The sequence below is a fragment of the Sciurus carolinensis genome, chromosome 13, assembly GCF_902686445.1.
Source record: "Sciurus carolinensis chromosome 13, mSciCar1.2, whole genome shotgun sequence".
Lineage (NCBI taxonomy): Eukaryota > Metazoa > Chordata > Mammalia > Rodentia > Sciuridae > Sciurus > Sciurus carolinensis.
The window spans coordinates 81,417,729-81,445,491 of record NC_062225.1 but is presented as its reverse complement, the minus strand read 5'-3'; the positions used below and the strand labels follow the sequence as shown (position 1 = coordinate 81,445,491).

General features: G+C 46.1%; 1 protein-coding gene across 1 annotated transcript in view; it reads left to right on the top strand.

The window, feature by feature from the left end:
• Positions 1–27,763, top strand: part of Vsnl1 (visinin like 1) — a 106,415-nt gene that overhangs the window by 62,461 nt on the left and 16,191 nt on the right. The gene's annotated exons all lie outside the window — the stretch shown is intronic.

The following is a 27,763-nucleotide window of genomic DNA, read 5'->3' as shown; positions in this document are numbered from 1 at the left end:
AAATGAAAGAATAAAATGTAAAACTTGAGATGCCCAATATGAAAAAGCTGATTACTTGAAAATTAGTCTGCTTATGTTTGAGTTTGTAATGAGATTTTCAGAGAAAAATGCAAAAACTGTAAGTATTTTCTTGTAGGAAAAAAAAATGCAAGGCAGACCATAAAAGATAGAAATGGTGTCTGAAAATAGATAGCTTTGTCTGCTTTCTAAGTAAATCTCACTGCACAGTCAAGGTAGGACTTATTTTTATCCATGTTCTCTTTAAAAATGTGACATGTCTACCAAAGGCACTATCGATGATGACATCGTGTTACAGCTAATATGTTGTGGCTTTGCAACTCAGTCCTAGTCAAATCTCTCGCAGCCTCAGAAGCTGGTGCCCGGAGACATCTTTCAAGATGATACAGCTGGGTTGCCAGGGTAACTCATTGGATGAGGCTCTAGCTTGCTTTAGGAGACATTATATAAGACAAGTCCAACTTGGAAGAGTCAAGGAATATCCTGAGGGTAAGAGGAGATGGGGCTATTGTCCATTCTGCTTTCAGGATGAGGACATAGTGGTGACATTTGGAGGTAGGTAGCATCAGACACCTAGGTCAGTCATCTTAACACATTAATGGTCAGACTAATGGCTGGGTTGTGGAGAATTCTAGTTAATAGAGATTATAACAATATATATCAAATAAGGATGATCATTTTCTTCAGAATTAGTCTCACCATTTATTTATTTATTTATTTAATTATTTATTTTATTTTTTTTGCAGTGCTGGGGATTGAACCCAGGGCCTTGTGCTTACGAGGCAAGCACTCTACCAACTGAGCTATCTCCCCAGCCCCTCACCATTTATTTTTAAGATTTCAAAGATGTTTTAGATTTTCTGTTATTTTTGTGTTAGGAACATATGTTAATATGTGCTTATTATTCAAATGGATGAATGACTCCCATGAAGGACAAAAAATTAATTCATAGAGAAGAAACATAGAACTGGGAACCCTGACTGTATGTGATTTTATAAATGTGCATATATACACACACATGCATATGCACATATATATATATTTTTTTTCATTTATGTGGATGCCTCAGTGAGGATCAAAGTTCATGTGAGTGTGGCAGAAAACATGTGGCATCAACATAACTGAAGATTTGCTTGCTTGCTTGCAAAGTCCAAGTTGGTCTGGCATCTCCGCTCTGTGAGTCACCAGAGCCCCGGTCTCCTTTTCTCCCAGGGCATTGCTCTGATTTATTTGACCCATTAGCTCACCACAGTGTCACATTCTAGCTTAGGAATGGAGAAGACAAGAGGGGAAGGGGAGTGAACATGTATGGTTGCTTGATGTCCCCTGGGGACGGGATTGGAGGCCCTGCCAAGCAGAAATGGATTCGTCCTTTGTATGCCTCTGCTTTACCCTGTTCTGCTGCCTGGGATGGACCTGACAACTGACCCTGGGCTTTTACTATGTCTGAGGTACTGAGGACTGATGGGGACTTCATCCAAATAAAGTGTTGTGCTGTGACTATAAGGGTCCCACCAATTTGTCACCTCATATGCTGCAAGCAGTGGTATTTATCTTGAAAACATGAGAAAGTGTTATCTATAACTTGATGGGGAAGACCCCCAGTCCCCTCTGCTTGATCCTGACTTGGAGCCCTGCAGCGGGTGCTGATTAGGGCTCCTTTATCCTTCCTGTGTCTGTTGGAAGCAGGGACATGCTTCCCAATATGACCTGACTACCACATAAAGAGTGGACCATGAGCAAATGTGGCATGGGATAAGGGACAGACGACTAGCAATGGGCGAGAGATGCTGAGACAGAGGAGCTAGGACTTGTACTTGCACTCACAGTAAGATTTACTGATACAAAATGACTGCTTGGATTTTGTATTTCACCCATCCATTTATCTGTCCATTAATTCATGAAATACTATTGAGCATCTACTCTACAAAATCCCCAGATTAAGAGCTAGAGATACTGAAAGGAGCCAACAGCCGTGGTCCCTGCTCTCGAGGAGCTCAATCAGTGGAAGAGATCAGCAAGTAAACTGGCAATGGCAGGGCTGGGGTGTGATACCTCACCTTGGGTGAGGCTCTGGGTTCATCCCCTGGCACCAAAAAAGTAAATAAAAAATAAAAACACCAAAACTGAAAATGATGACACCGTGAGCTAAATATTGCCCCCAAGATGCTGTTGAAAAACAGGTAGTGTCAGAAGAGGTTCTAGAAGCGTGTCGGAAGAAATCATGCTCGAACCCCATCTCAAGTGAAGCAGGTGGTGGTAGAAAGAAGGGACTCCAGGCAGCAGGGAACATTTGCAATCTTTTTTTTTCCTTGCTAAGATTTCTTTCTTTCGAGTCCTACTCCACAAAATCATCTTGCAAGGCAAGATCCTAGATATTTCTCAGGCACTCTAAAAATACCTCTGTAATCTAATGGAAACAAGCATGTTGGCAGGACGTTCCCCTGCCTGTCCATTAGTCAGCCCTTTATCAGAGAGCCTTGTCAAGGACAGAGAACATGAGATTGGATGGCCAAGTGTCGGTGATATGGGGCGGAGGCATGTGGATGGCAGGGGCTTGGCCCTGTATCTCCACCAGGTGTTTCCAAGGAAACATCCTCTGAACTCCAGCCAGGCGAAGGCTACACTTAGAGGCCCTGCACTTTGCTCACTTTGACCCAGTGGTGCCAGAGTTGGCTCCTATTTCCAAGGCAGACGAAAAGTTTAGCTGGCTAAAGCAAGTTGTTATGGCACTTTTCTGGTCCTGATGGTAGTTTTCAGAAAAACAAGCAAAGAGAAAGGGAAAGGAGCTCATATTTACTGAGTTCCTATCAAGTAGATGCTGTGAGAGAACAGAGAAGATATATAGGATCCCCTGGAAGCAGAAGTGAATAATAACTAGAATAATCATCATAGCCAGTACTTATGAAACACTTAGTATGTGCCAGACACTCTTCTATGCATGTTCTTTGTGTTAATTATTTAACTCATAAGACAGCCTTCTGTCTAGGTACCACTAGGTACCACTGCTATCTCCATTTTACAGAGAGGCAGCTGAAACACAGAATGTATCGTGTCTAAAATTGCACAGCTAGTGAATGGCTGAGCTGTGCATAGGTTCCAACTTTTGGATTTTCCAGCTCTGACTCTTATTGTGTGCCCTGAGCAAGTGACATAGACTCTTTGGACCTCAGTTTCTTCACTTAAATGATACGGATAGCAATGTCTCACATGCAGCTTAGAGATCAGGCATAGATGAGAGAAAATGAAAGGTGATCTCACCATATCACTAAACACAGGTGTTGTGGTTCAGATATAGGTGTGTCCCAAAAGTTCATGTGTGAGACAATGCAAGAAAGTCTAGAGGTGAAAGGATCGGGTTATGAGAGTCTTAACCAGTGATTAAGCCCCTGACAGGGATTAACTGGGCGGTAACTGTAAGCAGGTAGAGTGTGGCTGGAGGGGTAGGGGTAGGCCTTTGAGTTGTACATTTGTCTGTGATGAGAGAAGATCTCTCTCTCTCTCTCTCTCTCTCTCTCTCTCTCTCTCTCTCTCTCTCTCCTTCCTGGTGTTATGTTCCCAACTGCTTTCCTCCCTGACACCCTTCTGCCATGATTTTCTGTCTCACCTAGATCCTGGAGGAATGGATCCAGCCATTTATGGACTGAGACCTCTGAAACTGTGAGCCCCCAAATAAACTTCTCCTCCTCTAAAATTGTTCTTGTTAGGTTTTTTGGTCACAGTGGCAAAAAAACTGACTAATACAACAGGGGCCTGTGCTCACCTATGGCTGCTTTGGAGGCAGCCTTCATCTAGGAAATGAGGGAACTTGGCCAAATGGTAGATTTCTTCTGGGCTAGGAACAGGTTTGAAAGATCATTCCAAACCCTCTCGATTCCAAAGCTTTCTGAAGAGGCCCGTGATGGCCCCGTGTGAAAGGAGCTGTCTCTGCCTTCAGCAGCCCCCCTTGGACTGTTCTCTGCTCCCTAACCCCCTATCCCAGGCCTGCCCACTCCACTCTGCTCCAGCTCTCACCCAAACCTGTTCTGCTAAACCTTCTTCATAATTCATTTATACTAACATACCAACGTCTGACTAGATTTCATGTGAACATCCTTCTAAGGGACTTACGATTTGTCGGGAGAGCCAAAGGGGATGGTGAGAGTTTGGAGTCTAGGAGGACGATCTTCTTTATATTCTAAAATGCACCTCACCCAAGTGGGCAGTGCAAGGCAGACCTTGTCGATCATCAGGGATTGGAATTTAACAAGCCATGATCTTCCCTTAGCATGTGCATATGTGCACATGTGGACATACAGAGTGTTAGAGGTGGGGAGAGGGTCGCCTTTCTTGGTTTTGGCCTCCTTCCAGAAGAAAAGCGTCTGTTTGCAATAACGTCCTTTTTGGAGGCTGAAGTGATCTCAACCCTGAGTAAGGAGGCAGGTGGTCCAAGAGGCTGCTTAAATCTGTGTGACCCCTACAGCCTGTCCAGGGGACTCATGAGCCAATTTGCTGAGCAAGGAACTCCTCTTTCAAGCACTTCACCATGTCAAGGCCCCTCCCCTTCCGTGAGCACCTGACCAGTCCTTTCTCTGAGGATGGGCAGCGGTGAAAGTGGGGCTGTTACTGGGTGATGGTTCCTGTGTTGGGAAAATCCATGAAGACATTCAGCCCCATCAAACCCTCACTCAGGCCAAAGAGAAGACCCTGCAGCCATGTCGCGTCACCTGCAGAAGAGGCCTGGGAAACAGGAAGTCTAAAAGAAGACCCCTGATCTGCCCTTGCCTGAGGGAGCCCAATCTTCCCCCCTCTGATTCCATATGAAGAAAGTGGGAGCAACACCTGTACTTTGAAAAAGCTTCAGGATGACTCTGAAAAGCTTCCCTAGTTACTTCTCAGCTTTCCTATGTGGAAGTGGGAAGTCGGCCCCACGTGGCAACAAGGGTTTGATTTCCCAGGAGGTGGGTTTGGCCATTCTACAGCTTACGGCTCATTCATTCACTCAACAGAGTTCCCAAACCCCTTCTCCAGGCCATGCCCAGGACCGTCCTCAGGCCTGGGGACACAGAGATGAATAAGACACCAAACTGCCTCAAGGTGCTCCTGGTTCAGGGATGCAAGTTTCCTCTCCCCATCCTTCCTCACCCCTCTCCCTGCTAACTACTCCCTAGTTCAGCCCACTCCTTCTTTGTCCTCACTCCCTGTCGACTTTCCCTCTCTCCTCTCTCTTCCTGGAGCCCATGCTTCACTCTGCAGTATCCTTCCCCATGACTCATCACAGTCCACCAAGAACCAGGAAGACTAGCAGCAAGTAGGAGTTACTTACTTACTTAGGAGTAGGAGAAAACAAAGAAACAAGTTGAAAGGTCCAGTAAAATTCTTAGAAGACAGTTGATGAGTTGTACATGGCTGGACATCCCTGAGGTCATCATGGCAGTGGAATGACATCAGGGTCTCAGCCCCACACTGGCCCCCATTAGACCTCAGGCCAGGCTCTTCTCTTCCTTGGGCCAGTCTCCCCATCACAAAAGATGTCAGGACTAAATAATCTCTTAGGACTCTTCTTGGAATAATCTATCCAGTGGTTCTTCTTGCGGGACACTCTTCACTCATCCACATGCCCAGGTCTCCTCACCAAGCAGAGGTGACAGCATGTGAAGGAGAACTCCCCAATCCTGCAGAGCTAGACGGACCCACAGGCCTGGAGCTCCTCCACTCAGCCCCTCACGTTGTGTCCTCTTGCCTGTGAGCAGAGGATGCCTCTCTCCTTCACCAGCTCTTCATTTATTCACCCAACAAAAATATAAGTAGCTCCTGCCATTTGCATTGCTATAGGTAAGACCATCAAGAATCAGACATCAGTCAGATAAGATCTTGTCCCCAAACACTCCCGAGCACAGGGAAGAAAGATAAAGTGAACTCTACCTGCAAGATATGCTTGGATCCAGTGGAAAGCGAAGGCTGGAGAAGTGGGGTGAGAGCTGGCACCAGCGTGGGGAGGTGGCTGGTGAGAAAAGGCTCCTTGGCAGCCCTGCCCAGCTGGGCTCTGGCGGGTAGAAGCCAACAGAAAGAGACCCCTGTAGCAGGAGGTTCTCCATGGTCAAAGCCCTCTGGTGCGTAAACTGCAAGTTGGGGGCTCAGTGGTCTCTCGTCACCGTTGCTTTTGTGGCAACACAGTCCTGGCATTGGAATCACAGCATCCACTTGGCCGATGTCCCCGATGTCCCCGTTTGGGGAAACACTGGCTTAATGACATTCGGGAAATTGCATATTCATGATGAATCCCGCTGACAGATCTTCCAGCCCTTGTCCCAGGGAGGGCCACCCACAGCCTAATTCACTTCAGCATGGGTGTTGCCGGTTATCATTTTCCCAAACACTCCTTTGCTTGACAGTCTGCAGGGGAGCCAGCCTGAGGGTCTCCACGTGGCATTTCTGTTGACTTTCTTCTCCTTTCCCCCTTCCCCTCCAAACCAGGCCAATTAGCCTCTGCCTCACTCTGCTTCAGCCAACCCCAAAGGGGGCCTTCATCCCTTAGGAGCAGGTCCGGGTGTTTTTCCTCTTAGCAGGCCCACCAGGAAGAGACTTTCTGGGCACTCCCTTTGCATTATGCCCAGGGGAAGTCAAATACTGCCAGTCACAGCAGGCGAACGCCGCAGTTAGGACCCAAAGGCAAGCCCATTTGTTGGTGAAACAGCTCAGAGGCTTCGGGTGGGAGAGAATGGGCTTCCTATTTTGAGTGAGGCTGTGTTTCCTCATTTGTAAAATGAGAACAATCTCACAGAAGTGTTGAAATGAAATGAAAACGCCTAGCATAGCCCTGCACCTGGGAAGCTCCCCATACCTCCATTTCCCATATTTCTTTCCATTACGAGGGGAGGCTTTCTCTAACTCCGATCATGCCCTGGTTGGAGATTACTGAATAAATGGCAGCTCCATCTTCCTTAGTACAACTCACACGATATCCTGCCTCCCTTCGTAAGCCTCCTGAATGCACGACATATCCTTAGGTGAAAAAAAAAAAATTACAAAGCACTAGAGAGAGAGAGGTAGAGAGAGCGAGAGAGCGCAATCCTATTTTTGAAAACCATACACTCATCTCTCATTGCCTCCTCTCTCTTCATAATGTTTAATTCCACAACGGGTTGGCAAGAGGGGCCCTTCCTGCCTGACTTTATATACTTCCTTTTATCTTTAAATATTCACAATATCCATGTAGTATCACTTTTCATTTTAAACTAATGCCAAGCAATGCCAAAAACCCTCTTGTGGCTCACTTTGTCTACTGGAAAAAGTATCAATTCCATTTCCATCTCCTGGGCCTGTCTTCATGACTTGGCCATGAGTAATTAAATATTCACCAGACAGGGGCTTGGGAGATAGCTCAGCTGGTAGAGGGCTTGCCTCACAAGCACAAGGCCCTGAGTTCAATCCCCAGTACCATGCAAAAAAAAAAAAAAAAATTCACCAAACAATGGCTTAAATAAAAGTCTGTTTTTCTTGCATATAAAGAAGTCTGGAGGAGGTGGGTCATGACTGCTGAACATTTCTGAGAGTCTTTGGGCCTTTCCTTCATGAATACAACATGACTGCTCTGGTTCTAGGCTTCACATCATCATTTAAGTCTGCCAGAGAAAGGGAAGAGGTGCCAGGTGCATTTGTCCCCTTTGGTAATGAAGTCAAAAGATTTCCAAGAATTGTCTTCTACCTCTAGCAGACTTACTCTTCCATCTCTTTGACCCAAACTCTATCACAAAGGCACAAAAATAAAAAATAAAAATAAAAACAGGGAACAAGATTGTTTTGATGAGTTTTAGTACCATCATCATCTATTTCCTGGGACCGGGAACACGGAGACCTTGAACGAAGGCACAGTTGTTTCAGTAACTGAGAGGGTAGGCAGGAGAATTGAACTATCTGCCAAAGGGCCTGAGAACTTTCCTCACTGCAGAAATCCATGCACAGCAAACAAAGCTACTTGTGGTCCCCAAACGTTCTTCAACATCACACCACCAGCTCTGAACTCAAGCTGTTCTCTTGGCCTGTGACACGTCCCCCTGGGTGCTGTAGTGAGGGGAACAAGTCACGCATACTGTGAACATCACACACAAGTGAATCCCAGCAAGCTCCATGCTGCTTCTTGACTCCAGGTGGCCCCACAGCCAGCTCTCTGGCTCCCACCAGGCTCCCATATTTAATTGATGAACTCCAGTTGGCGACTCTATTTTTCATGAAGCTTTATGAGATGGCCTGGTGTACCCTTGCTCTGTCAGCACTGCTAGCTCCCTGGTCTGTCCCTACAGCAACGCATTTCTCCCTGGCACTTCTTCCTGGAGACTGGCAGTGCAGTGGTTGGTGATAGGAGCTGATAGAGGAACGTGAACTTGACAAGCGTGGCCTACACGAGTTCAGTGTAGACCTGGGTGACCGTTACTTGTGTGTGTGTCTCAGCTTCCCTACTGGAGGGGAGCTAGTTTAGCATTCTTAGAATAAATTCACAGGGTGGGCCTGAGGATTTCCTTCTGCTTCATGGTACCTGGGCCCCAAAGTCCTTCCCAGGGGCAGAGCTTAAGAGCTCTGGTATGGTCCCTGAGGAGCTGTAAAGGAAGCAGAGCAGTTCAACAGGCTTGTCACCAGTGGACAGGCCTGACCGTGGGCTCCTCACAGTCTCCTAATTCACTTCAGAATGGACACGCTTCTGAGAAAGATAGGAACTGTAAACAACACAGAGAACAGTCTCCTTTGACACCAGCTGCCCCTTAGGACTTGACCCTACCGTGGGAAGGACCCACTTTAGGATCACTGAGGAAGAGCCATCAACCTGACCATGCTTTCGCCCAACTTCTTCCTTAGCTGAAGGTGATGATCTCCTCACGAGCTTAATCTCACAACTCCCAGACAGCCTCTTCGGTCATTCTGGCCTGTTCAATGTGCAAAAGGGGAGGGAGGAACTTTTAAGAAGAGATCCTGAGTCCAGGGCTTTGTCCACGGTACCTCAAGCCCCCCTCCCCTATTTTCAAATCTACTTCCTGGTTTCTCGCATCCCTGAAATTAATTTAAAAGCTCATAAAGTAGCAGCCGTGGTCTGGCCTTGGGGTGCAGAGTCTGGCCTTGGCCTGCTGCTGCTGAGCCCCGGACGGTGACGGCATCACATGCACAGTGGTGAGCTGCACCGGGAAGGCGGTAAGCAGGAGCAAGGGATGCCGTTGCCATGGTAACCACCGTTTATCCTCATCCTGCCGGGCTGGGCATTCTGGAGTTGAGCAGGGCTGAATTATTGCCCCCATCATGTGGAATTTTTCAATTCTGAGATGCCTATGTCTATACACCACACACACACACACACACACACACACTCACACACACACACACACACACACACACACACTTACTAGACCTTTTTCTCTACATTTGTGCAGGGAATAATCATTGTGGTTTCCAGCACCCTCTCATCTTCAGAAAGTAGTACTACCCTGGGGAAGAAATACATGGAGATGGGTGAAGGAAGGGTCAGGGGACCAGCTATTGTCATAGTACTGTTGCTCAGAGGTGTTCTGCTGTCTATATTCAAGGATGCAGTCACCCTCTGTATCCATTTCCTACTGCTGCTCTAACAAATAACTGTGCACTGACTGGTTTACAGCAACACAAGTTTATCATCTTGTATTTTGGAGGTCAGAAGCCTGAGGTGGGTTCACTGGTGTCCTCAAGGCTGCATGTCTCCTGGCTATTCTGGGGGAACCACTCCCTTGTCTTTTCCACCTTCTAGAGACTGTTCTCATTCCGAGGCTCATGGCCCTGCCTCCGTCTTCAAATCCGGCAGCACAGCATCTTCAAACCCCTGTCGACTTCTGCTTAAGTGCCCTGACTCTGTTAAGAGTCCTGGTGATTACACTGTCCGTCTGGACAATCCAGAAATAATTTCCCCATTTCCAGGTCCTTCACTTAATCACGTTTGCAGTGTCCCTTTTGGCATGGAAAGTAATGTATTCGTAGGTTTCAGGGATTAAAATATTAAATATTAATATTAAAATTCACCTTTGCAGGTGTAGCCTTATTCTGCCTACTCTATCCAAGTTCTGTGAATAGTGCATTATTGTAAGAGTAACCGTGATACTTCCCAGATGTTGAATACCTAAACTGTGACAAGCACTCTTTGATATTCTTACTTGTATTACTTGATTTAATCCTTGCTAAAGTTCTACAGAGTTGGTATAATCATCTTCACCTACACTTGAGGAAATTGGACAGAAGAGGTTAAGTGAAATGTTCCAGCAAGTTTAGGCAAGGGAGGTTGAGGCAGGAATTGGCTCCAGATATTGTGATTGTTTTCCATCTAGTCACCCCAAGTTCTCCCAGCAATTTAGACCTGCTAGCACAGTCCTCAATTCCTCATGATGGATGACATGAGAGACTGACAGTCAGGGTGCAGGAAAGAAAACTGGCCTGAACACCCAACTATGCACTATGCGGGGCCACCCAAGCTGCTTCATGGAGTCCTCATAAGACCTTGGGGGTGACATCACCCAGCCTCATAGGGGAGACTATCATGCCCAAAGGGGTCAAACCACTGACTGAGAGTAGAACAGCTAATAAGTACAGCAGTGCTCCCTTATTCTCAGCAGATTCATTCCAAGATCCCCAGTACACCCTAAACTACAGATAGCACCCAACACTGTGCGTCCTGTTTTTCCCCATGCATACATCTCTGATAAAGTTTAATTTATAAATTAGATATGTCAAGAGACTAACAACAATAACTGATGATAAAATAGGATAATTATAACAATATACCACAAACTAGTCATTTAAAACTTATAAAGAACTTACTTCTGGAATTTTCCTACTCTAAGTTAGGACTGTGTTTGACCTCAGGTAATGGAAAACTCAGAAAGCAAAGTCACATTTTAGGGGGACTGTAATAGATCTGGTGTCAGATTCAGTCTTTTGTGAGTCCAGAATCAATGTTCTTCCCTCTTCTTTCTTGGTCTATAATGGTGTCTAATGGAGACCAGCCTCAGCAAAAGACCGTTACAGGATAACATCAGCAGAGGATAACATGGGCCATCTCAGAATCCTAATTTTAGCTGAAGATTGGTGGGGCGCGGAGTTGAGCAAGTTAACTAACTGTTAACGCAGTATAAAATTGTTTCAATTTGTTTAAAAGGGATGTTTTAAAGAATATAACACAAATTCCACACGAATGTTAATCAACATTGAAACTTCAGATTCAGCACACCTAGTCTGCTGGGGTCCCAGGTATTTTCTAATCTTAAGGGCACTTTGGTGGAAAAGTATAGGCTTTGAGCCTCAGCATGCTCCACCATATTTGCTTTCTTAGGAAAGGCAGTTTCTAGACAGGGAAGTGGAGTAACCAGGTCACAGACCATCTCAGGATATTCAGTTCCCACTCTCACTGGTGATCCAGTGGGAGGTACACAGGGGAGCACAGAAGTCCATTTTGCTAGAGTGTGAAGTGTCCACCATATAAATGGAACCAACCCTGGAGGGCTGAGCAGGTACTGTCCAAAAAGTGGTCCAAAAAATGCAGGATTTTAAGTAAGATGGCTCAGAATTTTCCCTTGTAAGCAGTTCACCTGGCAGCAGTATGGACGATGGATTGGCAGGAGAGGAGCAGTCCAGAGGCAGGAAGTCAGTGGGAGACTGTGGGAGGATCCAGGAGAGATCCAGGAGGTAGAGACCTGCCCCTCATCCTCTGGGAAAATCAGCTTTGAACATTGCCCAGTGTTGGAGGTTTTCTGGAGGGAGAACTCTGATTAGCTCCAGCCTAGGATCCCTCACCCATAGTTCTAAGCTCTAATTAAAATCGAGGGGCCACAGATGCAGGCATTTACCCCCCACTCCCAGGCAAGTGTGTGCAAGAAGCTATTTATGATACTATCTTTTGAGAAAAAGAATTTCACACCTACTATTGTCTTTTATCCAGTGACTTATAAATAGATTTTAAACCTCAGAAATCAAAGAGAGTACATAGTAAAAAAGGAAAAAAAATAGCAAAGATCAAACAATCTTCATTTACTTGTGTAAAAAAAATGTACAAAGTAACTCCTGATAAATTCAAAAGAGTGGAGTGAAACCTCTCACTTTAAACTCACTGGGGAAGGCTAATTTGAAGGCTACATTGTTTTGAAGGAGTGAAATTTTAATCCTCTCACATCCAAGTACAATAAAACCTTTAGAGAATATTTGTTTAATCAAATGCTAATAAGTAGAATAAGTTAATAAGAAATTACAATAGACTTATGTTACATAATGGTGAGTCATGAGAAGTCTGGTCATTTTTTTTTAATATAAGAATAAACCTGTTAGGCGAGGTGGCGCATTCCTGTAATCCCAGGGGCTTGCGAGGCTGAGGCAGGAGGATCACGAGTTCAAAGTCAGCCTCAGCAAAAGCGAGGTGCTAAGCAACTCAGTGAGACCCTATCTCTAGATAAAATAAAAAATAGGATTGGGAATGTGGTTCAGTGGTCCAGTGAACCTGAGTTTAATCCCCAGTACCAAATAAAATAAACCTGATGAAGGATAGCTACCTTAATACAATATCTAGCATCTCTCATTTAGCCCAAAGTCTCACTTATTGGGCAATCTTATTAAAATCAACAGTTCTGGGAAGGCATTCTGCTGCATATCTGGCAATCGAGGGCCAAGATGAGAGATGCACATCTGAACAGTGGCGTTCTCCTTCTGTCCTCCTCCTCCTCCTTTGCAATTCTGAGTCCCTTCACTTGCTTCTCCACTCCTCATCCATCAAGTCATCCATGGAACCAGAGAGCCAAAAGCAGTCTGCTTTTCTAGCTCAGCTCAAACAGATTTAAAAATCTTGGATGAATCCTAGCAATCCACGTCATGCTTATTAAGATGATCATTCTCCACAATCTAGTGACCCGAAGACAGTTTCACACTAGAAAAGCTCTACTTATAATTGCATCAACAATATTAATAAAAAGTTATTTGAATAGATACATGTAAGAACAAAAGCATCATCTTAAAGAGAAAAATATCTTAATAGCAGAAGGTAAATCTTTCATTCCAGGAGAATTTGCTATCATATCTTCAATCATAGATGTATAAAAATCAAGACTGAGAAAGGGACATGCTTTATGTTTTGGTCATAGAAATTTTCCTCACAAAGTAAAATAAGAATTCAATACTAGGATCTGAAGTGAAAAACTATGTCTCTAATCATTGAGAGAAAACATATCCCTCAAACATCCATGAGAATCAACAAAATATTAGACTAATAATGTTTTGTCTTAAATAACTAGATAAATATTTCAAATGTAAAGCTCTCTGCCTTTCCTATGTACCACCAACAATTAATCAGAAAATATATTAGAAAAAAGATAACAGCTTATAATAGCAACAAAATAAAATACATAGAGATGATCTTTAGGAAAAAGAGGGACTTATCCAAAGAAAACCTTACTGAGGGACATGAAGAGACTTGAGTCAAAGGAGAGAAATGTAATTTTCCTAGGTATCCAAATCAAATTCTGTAAAGGTGTTGAGTATTCTCTGTTTAGGTTTAGAGGTAAATTAAATGTCATTTTAAAATTATTCTAAGGTCCACTCAGAAGAATGAACCCAAGACCAGATGACTTTTAAATAAGTGGGATTCTTATTCTCAGAATTTGAAAATATGCTTTATGACTCTAGTTAGCAAAACAGCATGAACTACTACCATAGCAGAAAAGTAGCACGAGTAACTGGTCAGGAACAAGTCAGACTACATATAACAATGTAATTAATCAGTGATCGAGTACGGTGGTAGCCTAATGGCTACTGGGCCATCTACTTGAACGTTGGTGGAGAGAGAGAGTGAAAATTGATTCTCCCCTTGCACAAGGAACCACATAAATTCCAGATAAAATTAAAGAGCTGGTTGCTGAAATGAAATTATAATAGATGATGATTAAATAATAAAAGTGGCTATTACTTGAGTCTCTGGATGGAAGTGATTTCCAAGAGTAAAAGTATTGGGAAATATCTGCTAGATTCATTATGTGACTGCGTACAAATTAAAGATCGTGTAAATCCAAAAATGTCATGGGCTGAATTAAAGGCCAAGAACCTGCTAAGAGAAGGGGAAAAATTAGCCCTGGAATCTGCTGTAAATTATTATGAGGACTAAAGAGCTAATCAGGAACACCCGTATCTTCAAGGCAACTCGGGAAAAGTAAGAGCACAAGCCTTCCTCACTGTTTCTGGATTCAAAGCCAGGGTTGATTTGGGCTGGCCCATGCCACACCCAGGGCTTTTAGGGAACAAACCCTGCTTATGGGCAGACAATCATCTCCAGGTCTGCCCATAATCATCTCCTGGGTGCTCTGGACAAGTCACTTCACCTCTCTGTGCCTTTTGTCTCCTGTGTACTATGTGGAAAATAACAAATGGGGTGGGCAGAATAATGTTCTCCCCAAGATATCCCAATCCCTAAAATTTGTAAACATGTTACCTCACATGACAAAGAGGATTGAAGGTAGCAGATAGAACAAGGGTTGCTCATCAGCTAACCTTAAAATAGGGAGATAGTTCTGGATTATCTGGTGGGGCAAAGAAATCACAAGGGCCCTTAAAATAGGAAGAAGGAGGCAGAAGAGAAGGTTGAGACTCCGCCCACCATTGCTGACTTGGAAATGGAGGGGGGCATCACCAGTCCAGGGGTGGTGGGCAGGGGGGTCTCTAGAAGCATGAGGAGGCAAAGGCATGGAGTCTTCGCTAGCTTCTCCAGAAAGAAATGCAACCCTTCCATCATGATGGGATCCCAGGAGAGCTGTCAGATTTCTGACCTCCAGAACTCTAAGATAATGAATTTGTACTAATTTAAGCCAAGAACTTTGAGGTTATAGTAGCAATGGGAAACAAATACAATGAACAATATTCCCATGTGTAATTATTAAATGAGATCAACTATGTGAAATGCCTACTAAGATGGACCACTGAAAGTACCGTCTGTTACCAAATAGGAGTGACTGTCATGGGACTCCGTACTGGTAACCAGGTTTCCTGAAGAGTCTCTACTCTCTGCCAAATAAATGTGAAATGATTTTTTTTCCCTTCTAATTTCACATAGTAACAAGCTACGGTGAACTACTCTGTCCTCTATAATGGTTGCTTTGACAGCACTTTGGCAAGGTTCCCTAAGTTTGCAGTCACTCTCAGTTATTGGTTAGGCATTTAAGACTCAGTCCTACTCTTTAAAAAATTTCCACCTCCAACCCAGTTCAGAGTTCTCCTCCCCCCCATCACAGGCTGCCTCGTCTATGACTGCAGAGAGGAGGCAGGGAGTGGGGGTGGGATGTGTCTCTCATCCTCTCTCGGAAGCAGCGCCTCCTTCCTCTACTACAGACTAGCTCCTCTGCTTCTTGTGTGTACTGAGGTAGGGAGGAGAAAGAAAGAATGGAAATTCAAGAAGGTTAATGTCCTATCCATGACTGGTCTTTCCGCTCCTGGTCCGTCTCTGGGCTTCTGTGAGCTGGCCATATCTCCAAGGGGCTCTATCTATAAGAGTGGGCTTACAGTGAGGCAGTGGCTCTAAGCCTTGGCTGCTGTGTCAGTCAGCTTTCCACAGCTATGACAAAATGCCTGAGGAAAACAACCTGAAGGAGGAAAGATGTATTTTGGCTCATGGTTTCAGAGGTCTCGGGTCATGGTCAGCAGGCTCCATTGGTGGAAGGACATGACAAGGCAAAGCTGCTCACCTCATGGGAATCAGGAAGCAGGGAAAGATGAGGAAGAGACTGGGCCAAAATAAGCCCTTCAAAGGCACACCTCCATCTCTGCCCCACCACCTAGAGTTTCTACCACCCTCCCAATAGTGCTGTGAGCTGGAAGCCAAGCCTCCAACACGTGAAACTTTGGGAGATATTTCAGGTCCAAACTGTAACAATTGCCCTCGGCAGTTCTGGCCTCATTCATGTAAGGACTCATGGACTCCACCTCAGTTACTGCCCAGGTCAACTCTCGGTCCAGTGGATACAAGAGAATCCATTGTCCAATCCATTTAGGAACTGGGGAACCAGAAAGGGTGACTGGATTGAGGAGCCTCAGCCTCGGTGTTCTCTACTGCTCCATGTCTACAATTCTCTTTCCCCATTCAGAAGCACAGGGGCTACTAAGTAAATGCCTAGGCAACATCCAATCTGGGAGCCAAACGCCAGTCACCAGGTGCAGTGGTGCACACCTGTAATCCCAACGGCCTGGGGAGGCTGAGGCAGGAGGATCTCAAGTTCAAAGCCAGCCTCAGCAAAAGTGAGGTGTGCTAAGCAGAAACTTAGTGACATCTCTAAATAAAATACAAAATAGGGCTGGGGATGTGACTCAGTGGTTGAGGTGGCTCAGGTTCAATCCCTGGTACCCCCACCAAAAAAAAAAAAAAAAAAAAAAAAAAACGGTCCTTCCTTTGCATAGGAATTGCCAGGGGAAGTACTCCCCTGTTCCATGTTCCCTCCAACCCACCCTCTTTCCTGTATGGGAGCAGAGAACAGGCTAAGTTGACCTGAGAAGATGGTTACAAGCAGGACTATTTCTTGAGCTAGACTCCATGAACCTATGACAAACCCCAATTGCCATCAGCTCTGTGCAATAAGGGATGTTGAGCACCTTTTAGTCTCAGTTTCTTATATGGGTCACAATTTCAAGACAGGGAAAATCTGTCACTGGCTAGAAACCTCACCAGGAGTCTCAGAAGAGGCACAGGGAAGAGTCCCACATTCATTCACACAATGAAAAATCCAGCATTGAGATGCCAGCCTGGCTTCTAACTTGCTCTGACCATTGCCAGGGCCTGCTGGGTCCAGCATGCCTGACACAGAGACTCTGAACAGGGGAAGCCCTGAGAGGGTTTTACCCGCAATAAAAGCAATAAAGGACGATGTTGTCCAGGCCTGCTCTTCTTAGACTTTTCCAGAAGTCCCACCTCATGCCAGTGCAGCATTCTAACAGCTTCAGGGCCAGAATGCGAACCCAGACCCAGGAGATGCCCAGCATTTGGGTTTCCACCACATCACTGCTGGACAGCTGCCTCTGTGGAGCTGGAGGAAACTGGACCAGTGCAGGCATATCTGTATGCAGACAAATCAGTGACTGTGACTAGGGCTGTTCCTTTATTCACTCTTTGACTGAAGCACATACCTTGTGCCCAGCTCTGAGCTTTGAAGGATACAAAGACAGAGAAAAATGGTCAGTTCCCCTTGGTGGTTTACCCCAGTCCAGCGAGACAGACCCAGACACATAGCCAAAAATAAGGCCACAGAATAAGCACCGCAGGAGAAGTATAAAGGAAAGGATAGGAAAGCACAGGTTTGGGACAGAGATTCTAGCCTGAGTGAGCAAAGACATAATAGAGTGTGAGTTATTGAGGGCAGAGGCTCTCTCTCTCCCCCCCTGTTTATCTAGCACATATTGGATATCCAACCATTGTTAAGTTAAGCTGGCATGGGAAGCCTGGGAGCAAGGAGCATTTGAATAAAAAACAAGTAATTCAGTATGTCTGCAAACAGCACAGGGAGGAGGGTGTGATGAGACATCAGTACTGGATATTGAAGGTCCTTCAATGCCAGGCTAAGTCCACACAGTCTCCTCTAGGTAAGGAGGGACAGGAAAGATGTTCAAGAGCAATGTGAAATTTGTGTGCTAGAAATGTCTCCATCCGGGTCAGGATAGCCTTCAAAGGTAGGAGTTGTGCATGCATCGATTTATTCCAGGGAGAAAAGAAATTCATGAGGACTGTGGTTATCCAAGTTATCAGATGTGGATTTCAGTTTGTTGGAATACAAACCTCCTTTTAGAACGGTGTTGGAGAATTCAAAGACCCACAGCACCATGGGCCCCTCTGAGGTGTAAGGGAGACCTGACTCTGTACATCTGAGGTCCTTGAGTTTACAGGGGTTGCCTAGGAAGGCACTGGGTTCCAGCAGGCTGCATTCTGACCTAGGCTTGAGCTCCCGCCAGCCCTTCAGGTCCCGTCAGGACCTCTGTGGGGCCAGGTCTCGGGAGTTGGCTCTCAGGTGCTGAGAACACACCTGCTCTCTGCATCCTTGGTTTCTGCCTTGCCCCACCTGCTTTGGTCTGTGCCTCCCCACAGTCCCTGGCCTTGGCTCTTCTTTCTCTCTATGTCACAGCAACTTGATCCAGCTGGATAAAAAGAATGTCCACCTGCAACAGGGGGCTCAGAGCCAGACAACATTTTGGAAGAACAACTTTGGCCCAAATCTCTTGTCTCCGCCTCTTCCTTGGGCCTCTGCCCCTACTGATCCCTCTCCCAGGTGCCCAGTCCTGGGCTCTAGAGCTGCCTTCTCCCTTCAGGGAGGCAGCCCTGGCCTCCTTCTCTGCCCATCTCAGACTGAATTTTTTTTTTTTTTTAACCCAGATTGAATTTTAACAACTCTTATTAGATCCCTTAATGCTCAGGTTGGCTCTGTTGAAGGGCTTGAAGCTGGACAGATTTGGCATCCAATCCCAGATCATCAGTTACAAGATGTTGGGCAGGTCACCAAATCCTCAGCCCCATCCCAGTTACACAGACAACACGAACCACATTGCAGGGTTGGTGGAAAGACAAGGAGCTGCTTTCCAGACGCTTCCCTAGGGTGGGTGCCCTATAACAAGGGCCTTCCACTTTACTTAAGAAAGGCCCTTTTGCCCCCGCTTACTGAGTTCTAGACCTGAGAAAGAGATATTTATTCCTAAGCAGGACTGTCCTAAATCCTCTCTTTGTGCATGTCCCTGCTGATTCCACCAAAATTGAGCAGCTGGCAGTGGGTTACAACTAAATGCCATTGAGGTTCTACCCCTGAAGTCTTGGACCACCTGAGGGTTCGATGCCTCCACTCCAGAGCATCAAGATTTACTGCTCTATGAAAAAGGAAGACGGCATCTACACTCCAGACAGAAATCAGCGGACACACCCTATTCTTGGATACGAAGACTTAGGACTGCAAAGACACAGCTTTTCCTAAGCGAATGTTGGGGCTCAAAACAGTCTCCATCAAAAGCTCATTGAGATTTGCTTGGTTTGGTTGCTTTGCCAGTTGACCTAATTACTTTGATGTTCCTCTGTAAGAAAACATTTTCAATAATAATCAAAAGAAGAAAAAGAGGAAAGTCGATGCTCTCTAAATATTGAAATGTATTATGAGCTGGCTATAACTAAGATACTATACTGTTGACAAAAGTATAGACTGCCTGTCAAAGAAGAAAAAACCTAGATCAAACATAGACCCCTGTGAATGGGATAAAGTGACATTTCAAGTCAGTAAGGAAAAAATGAACTCCTCATTAATTCTTATAACAATTTTCTAGCCAATATACTCACAAAATATATGTGACTATTCAAAATTAAAGGAGAGAGGCAAGTTTCAGAAGAAAGTATAGGAGAATATTCTTAATCCCGGTGTGGGGAAGGCCTTTCAAAACATGACACCAAAACCAGAAGTCATTTTAAAAAATACTGATGCATTCAACATAAAAACCTAACTTTTGTGTAGAAAAAAAAAAGAACACTAAAAATAAACAAATTTGCTTATGACTTTCCCAAAGAAAATACAAAATATACTCAATCTCCCTAGAAGTCAGAGAAATACAAAAATGCTTGGGTAATAACGTGGCATAATTTTTCTTCTGTCAGAGAAGAGAGTTCAGACCTAGTGCTGTCAAGGGTACAGCACTAATTAGCACCTTGAGTAGCTACTGGACAGTCCTTGAGTAATATGGGTCGAAAATAAAATTTGTCCAATAATCCATGTTTAGGAAAAAAACAGATCAACCTAATAAATAGAAAACTTTTACTAAGGTATTAAAAACAATGAAGATGTTTTAAATAATTGAGGGTTAAATTTTGGTTACATAAGGCTGCAGGTGTCATGCAGTGGTAGTGCTTGCCTAGTATGCATGAGGCCTGGTTTGATCCCCAGCATGAAGAAAAAAAAAAGTTTTGTTTAATAAATCATGGAGCATGCATACAATGGAATATTAACCAAAAAGAGGAGTATATATTTAAAGCCAGTAGCATGACTATACTTTCATGACATATCACTTAGTTAAAAAAAAAAAAACTAGTTAGACATCATGTGTGTGTTTGTGTGTGTGTGTAATGAGTGTGCTTGTGAACTTATGGAGCTCCACACGGGCACATACTATACTTACTATACCAGTAGCATGACTATACTTTCATGACATATCACTTAGTTAAAAAAAAAAAACTAGTTAGACATCATGTGTGTGTTTGTGTGTGTGTGTAATGAGTGTGCTTGTGAACTTATGGAGCTCCACACGGGCACATACTTAAACGTAACTAGAATAAAGGGAAGGCTTTTTGTCAGCATGATTCACGGCTGTATCCCTGATGTGTGAAACTTGTCAGTGTTCAATAAATAGTTGCTGAATCAATGAATGAACTCCTCCAACAATGCTCATTGTTCATAATGGTTCTGTCTGAGTGGTAGGATTTTAGATAATTATTCCTCAATTGCTGTCTTCATAAATGTGTTTAAGATTGTCTCTTCATAAATGTGTTGTATCTTTGGCATCAGGGAAAAATGCTATTTTCTGAAAACGGAAGTGCTTTTTAAAAAAACAAACAATGAATCTCCTTCAATTATATGTGAAATAGATTACCCTTTGGAGAAGAATTATGAAAGACTTACGGAATGAAGAAACCAGCATTAAAATATCTCTTGGTTAATTTAGTATTAAAAGTAAGGAAAAACAACTATATATTGCCAGCTCTGGAGGAAGGTCACCTTCGCCTTCACATTAGTGAGGAGGTTTCGAGAACCCACTGTGTTCCAGGCAGTAAGTCAGACCTTCCCTTCCTCTGGAGGCGGCCATGGCAGGACTCAGGGCAGGTGTGCAAATGCACCCTGAGGACAGTAGGTCAGATTGCTGCCATCGCTCAGGAAGGAAACCATTAATGCAGCTTGGGGTAGGAGAGCTGGGGTCTGGGCTTGAAAGGAAAGAGCAAAGTGACAGAGAACTAGCGGGAACCAACTGGTCGGGAGTGAGGGGAAATCCTGGCAGAGAAGGAAGTGTGGGTAAAGCATGGAAGAGCACTTTGGGAAGGACGTCCTATGGGTCTGCACAGGCTTGGAGGGCCCAGGTGGGCTACAGAGAAGGAGCTGGAGAGGTTTCCGGGCCCAAGTCCAGAGAGCCTGGACCCGCAGAATGGCAGTGTGGGAGGGGAAGGTGGAGGAGCACCGAGCACAGGCAGGAGAGAAGTTCAAGGGTTCAATTCGCATATGTTCTAGCTTATTCTGGGGCAGACGCAGGCAAAAATCAGTGCTGGCTTCCTGGGCCTGGGCATGAAATGGAGTATGGGGGGCAGGGATTCAGGGCCACTCAGCTGAGTGCCCCCTTGGATTAATGCTCTGTTACTGCCATTGCGATATTCTCTGTAAATTCTGAACAAAAGGACACCATGGTTTCATATCGCTCAAGGGCTCACAAATTAGGTCACAGGCCCTGGCGAGACCAGAAGCAGACTTTGCATCTCAGATGACCAGGAGAAAGGGCAGCAGTGGCTACTGTCTCTCCCCACCCTGGCCTAGGGATTCTTCCCAACACATTGTCCAGCAAAGCAGTAACAAATCCGATGACCATGTACATCTTTGCCTGGGCTGGAGGAGATGCCCTGCGGGGTGTCAGAAGCAAAAATGAGGCCAAGGCAAAGACTCACTGTGCTCCTTCACCTCCTCTGACACCCTCGTTTCTTCTCCAGGATCAGAGACCCTTGAGGAGGAGCGGGGAGAGGAGGGAGACAGGTGTTTCGGTGTATTTGTATGTTTTCGTTCTTCCCGGAACACAGATACCATCGCCACAGAACACGATCACCTCGCCGCCAGAGTCAGACAGCTCACCCCAGCCTCCTGCTCCAGGGCGGCTTGCAGATCACCGGGTACCCTCCAGTCAGCAAGGCCCCCCTCTCCTGCCCGCGGGCCTGCTGCTAAGGAAGTCACGGCTGCTGCTTGGCTCTGCCCTGTGGTCAGATCCTGGCTGGCAGTTGGGTCTGAGTGGGGGATACTCAGCCTCCAGCTTCACACGCACACACACATGTACACGCACGTGCACGTGCTCCCTTACCCACCTCTGGGCACAGGGGGCTTTGTTGCTGCCACGGTGAGGGTTTCCTTCCACACATCTCAGCTTTGCTAGCTGCTTAGCAACAAGCCGGTGGGCAGAGCAGGGAATTAAATACCTCTCTGACTGCTGCAGCCACAGGGCCCCCACAGGAAGGAAAGGGTCACACAGGACGTCTGGGGCTGAAGGGCAGGGGTGTGAAGCCCACACCCTCCAAAACACTGGGAGACCGGAGGCCGTAGAGTCAGGATTCTGGTGCTGTGCCAGGAACTGCAGAAGCCTGCTAGGAGTGATGCTCCAGAAAATAGAATCCCTACAGAAATCTGTGGGTGGCAGGGAAGCTGCAGGGAGGGCTGATAACAGGTGGCAGGCAAAACGCAAAAAAATGTGAAATGGGATTCACCTTGGAAAGCGCTGGGTTCAGGTCATCCTTATGGCCACCCTACAATGTCTCAACCTGGTTTCAGTTCTTGCTTTCAGAGTTTAAGGTCAAAAGCCCTCACCCCTAGGAGACCCATAACACTGGGCAGGTTCTCCAGTTGCATTTCCTAAGTTCACATCTTAGCTTTGTTGTTTACCCTGTGATCTTGAGAAAGTGACTTCACCTCTCTGAGTTGTAATTTCCTCCTCTATGAGCCCTATCGCAAAGGTCTGTTGTGAGAATCAAGTTAAAACAGAGAAAAGGACTTAAAATGAGGTGTAGTGCATGGGTGTCAATCAGCGGGTGGCCAATTACACTGCTCTGGGATAAAGATACTTAGTTCTCAGAGACTAGACTACACCACAGATACCCACAATGCAGAGGGGAGGAGGAAGGGAAAAGAACTGCTTTTTATTTTTATTTACTTTCTATTTTTGAGCATCTTCTACGTGCTTGACCTCGCACAAAATGCTTCACACGAGTTTCTGCATCAACTCTTCCAGCTGCCCTGAGACTGGTCTTTTCACACCCATGGAAACTGAGGCTCAGAAGCAGAAGACTCTGCTCAAGGTCACACTTGGGAAGTGGAGCCAGGGACCAACATGGTCACCGTGGCTCTGTAGCCGTCACTCATTCCCCGAGATAATCTGCCTCTCCTATTGCTGCACAGAGAGGGGGAAGATATTGATTTGTCTGAGTGATCAGGGTCTGCCAAAGAAAGCTTCTCCCTAGGGCGAAGTGTCAGGAATATTATGTAAAGCCGGCATGATTGCCATGTAGCACCCCCTGGTGACAGTGCCCGGGATCAGGAAATATTAGCCAGAGTTTGGGAGAAACAGGGGGATGAAAGTACCAGGCACCTGGATTAGGAGGGCAACATGGATCCCAGCAAGCTCCACACAGGAGCGGAAGGCCCAGCCTCCCTGGCCTCTGCTTGGCCGGGACACCAGGACAGGAAGAAAAATCTCTGCTTGTGCCTGAGGGCTGCAGCCTTCCTGCTTAACCAAACCCCTGCTTCCCGGATCAAGAGAGGCCCGTGCTTTGACCTGTATGTATTCTTGAAGGTTTTGATGGTACAACATCCCATAATCAAAACACATCCTTTGCATCCTTAGCACTGAGAGCTGAGGGTTCAGGACCCAAGCCAGGAGCCACGTGAAGCTACTGAGCACTTGGAATGTGGCTGAGAGGAATTGAGATGATCCACGCATGATAGAGACAGGTATTTCAAAGACTCAGGTGCAAAAATAGGCAAAACACCCCGTTAATAACTTTAATATGGATTCCATATGGAAATGATGCAGTTCTGAAGTGTTTCGAATATAGTGGGTTAAAACAAGTACATTATTAAAATTAATTGCATTTGTATTTGTTTACCTTCTTAACATGGCTATTAGGAAATTCGAATTGCACACGTGGTTTGAATATCTAGCTCAAAATATCTTTCTTTTGGGTAAGGCAGCTTCCGAAGGTATTCCTAATAAACCTTGCTTCGAGGGGGTTTTAGCGATCCTAAAACATTTGCCTTTCTCCATCGTAGGAAATACCTGGAATGAGGACCCTTAAGCCATGTCGCTCCAACTCCTGATTTACAGGCCAAGAAACCACGCCCGAGAGGAGGAGCCATTCTGGGGCTTCGTGTTGCAGCCCACCTCCACCTGGCCCCTGCCCACCCCTGCCACCTGGGGCGGATGACCTGTTCCCAGCTCCTCTTGCCCTGCCCTCCCCCCAGGGAAGGCCTGGAGGCTCTCCAGGGGAGGCATCTCTCTCCCTGAGCCCGCGGAGGAAGACCTGGGAGGCTGGGGGATCTGCCCCGTGCTTTCCCTGCAGACTCAGAGATAAATATGGAACTGCAAGCCGAGAGCTTCCCCTGAGGAGCCAGGGCTGCCACGGCCTTTGATGCGCAAATAAGGAGGAAACCAGGGAGGAGGCTCCTCAGCCCCAGTCCAACCCTCCTCTCCACCCTCCTGCCCCTGCTTCCCACCAGGCCAAACCCCGGGGCCACTCCTGGGCTGGGCTTTGGTTCCAGCACCTCCTGCTCTGCACGCAGGCCCCCAGCGCCACACGCAGCCCAGCGGGCTGCCTTCTTCCTCCTACCTCTAGACCCATCCAGCGCCGCCCCCTCCAGGCTGCCTCCCAGATCTCTCAGCCAACCTGGCTGCAAACCCCGAAAGCCTGGAGGCTGCGCCCTTGCGGCGCGGAGTGTAGTCTGAGAGAAGCAGCTCCCACCCCACGGTGAGAAGTGCCTCAGATGAGCAGAAGCGCCCTGAGAGCCCCGCCCAAGCCCGCTGAGTGAGAATTTGCATTTCCAGAAGGCACCCAGGAGATGTGCCTGCGCACTGAGGTTTGAGCAGCCCAGCCCTGCTCACGCCGGTGAGATCAGTGTCCCGTTTACCTTGTTCCCACTGTGGTTGGTCTCGGTCGGTATCTGGCCCAGGGACAGGCTTGTGATGGATACTCGAACCACAGGCAGAACGACCTTTGCTGAGTCCTGAGATCGATGCAGCTCCTTCCCAGATGTGGTCCCACACAACTCCCTCCCCACCCGCTGCCTGGATCACACTAAGCCCACAACCCTGGGCTCTGGTCAGAGCCCCAAACCCGAACCAATCTCTTAGCAACCTGCCTCCCCGAGCTTTGGAAGAGCTGCTGAGCTCCAGCTCTGCGACTTGGCTGCCTCTTCCTTGCTAGAGTGCCTGCAGGTGGTTCACTACAGGACAATGAAGATCTTGCCCTTTCTGACGTCTGAGTTCCTGTATTAGTTAGAGGGACATGGAATGTCTAGACCCAGCGCCAAACTGCTTGAGTTCAAATTCTGGGGCAAGTGATATAATATCCTGGTGCCTCTGTTTTCTTATCCATGTAATGGGAATAGCCCGTGTCACTGACCCTACGAGGTTGACAGAGGATTACAAGATTAACTTGGTAATGTGTCTAATCAGTGCCTGACACTTGGAAAGTACAATAACGTTTAATTAAATAATTACCTTTTGTCAAACGTAATGTTGAAAACTGCCAACTTAGAATCACAGGAGTTGGGAGAACCTCTGGGATTCATGGGGTGAAGGGCCATTGCCCCAGCTGCTCTGCAGAGGAGGAAGCCCTATAATCCCTCAGAATTTCTCATGTTGCAAAATCCTTTGCCTCAACTGAGTACTGGTTTTGAGCAGATCTGGACTCTGGTTGACCTGGCTCTAAATGGCTTTGAAGGTACTAACAGGAAAGTTTAGATGCACCAGGATGCAGTCTATGCGTCCCACCAGGAAACCCCACACCCATCATTGGCTGGCTGTGCTCTCCTTGGATGGCCTGTGCTGCTCATTAACTCTGCCTGAGACTCTAAGTCTGCTTCCCTCACCACAGGGAGATTCTGGGCCACATTTATGCTTTTCTGCATCCCTCTCAGCACTGAGCCAGTACCTGGCACATAATGGGTACACGTGGGATGTTAATTACTGACTGGTCACTCGATATATTTTTTTTTCATAAAAAAATGAAAGGACATCATCTCCTCTGTATGCGTGCTTTAATATTCCTCAGTTTGGGGCACATACACAGAGTACAGCCTTGCTCGGACTATAATAATGATAATAATAGCATCTTTTATTGCTGAACACCTATTCTGAACCAATCACGGTACAGGACTCATCGCACACGGTGATCCTCACAGCATTCTTAGCAGGTCCATCTAGAAAAGGGAGCCACTGCCCCTTATTACCCAGCTCTTCTCTGGAAGAACTGGTACCTATTCCCAGTCATTCCGATTTGTTTTCAATGCACTCTGCATTTAAACCCAGAAAGCTCTGCAGCAACCCTCCCTTTCCCGACTCCAGTGTTCCTATGAAGAAACTAAGGCTTTGGAAAGGTTAAAAACCCCTTGCCCAGGCTCCTCTGTCTAGTAAACTGTGGAAACGATACTCAATCCCAGGCCCCGGGCATACCACCCTCACCTTCTTCATGGTGTGTCTTCTTTGCTTCTTGGTCTATAACCAGATCTTGTCTTATGCCTCCAATGGCAGAGATGGGACTCTGTGGAGTTTGTATAATTTGGATAGAAGTCAAAGTCAGGGCGGTAATGGAGGAAGTGATAAATCTAGGGGACAGGTTGGAGTTGACAGGAAGACTCTCCCTTCCAGGGAATAGAGGGCAAACCTTCTTGGTCAGTTGCCCTGAGGATATTCTTTTCTCACAAACATGTTCAACTTCTGCAGCAGGAACCTCCCTATGATTGCTGTCACCAATTTGTTTTAACAGCTCTGTTTCTCCAAGATCCCAGACCCACTGGCCTAGGGCGATTTTTTTTTTTGGTGATGGGGTTAAGTGAACTCAGGGGCACTTGACCTCTGAGTCACATTTCCAGCCCTATTTCATATTTTATTTAGAGACAAGGTCTCACTGAGTTGCTTAGCACCTCACTTTTGCTGAGGCTGGCTTTGAACTGGCGATCCTCCTGCCTCAGCCTCCTGAGCCACTGGGATTACAGGCTTGTGCCATGGTGCCCAGTCCAGGGTAATTTTAACAGGATTCTAAGATGCAGCCAGGCTGAGCAGTCTCATTATGTTCACCGTGATGCTGTGAAATTAGCTGGGCGTAGGATGAAATGAGAATTGACCTTGAATAGACCACTTCATTCTTGGTGGGGGAGGCAAATAAAACAGTTTCAGAAGCAGCTGTGAATTTGTTGTTCCACCTATTTTGAGCAATTAATGAGAACACCTTTCCCCAAGCAGCTGCACCCCCACCAGCATCTCCAAAGATCCTGAACTCTTGCCTTGTTTCAAAACCCAGCTCACTTTAAACTTAATGAAAACAGTCTTCTTTCTAATCTAGCAGACTGGCACTAAAGGGAAACACTTGACAATTTCCAGAACATGATGTGCTATTGACCTCCTATTTTGGTGACAAATGGGAACCAACCACAAGTTTGTGGCTCAAGATTATTCATCAAGAGGAGTACCGGAGGAATCTCCTTCCCCAAATCAAGATGCCATTGACATAATATGCAGGACAGAAGAGAGTTCATTTGACTTTCAAGTCTGTATTACCGATGATCCCTTCAGGGTCTGTGACACTGTCGGTGGGACAGGGATGGAGGTAGAAATAGAAATAGAGATAGAGAATAGACTTGAATTTAGTGTGGGTATGGAGATGACACCGCCGTCTACCGGTGACCATTTCTGCTCCTTCTAATGTTGAAGATTGAACACTAGAGAAGCATGTCAAGGCAAGCATATTAAGCAGGTTTTATTT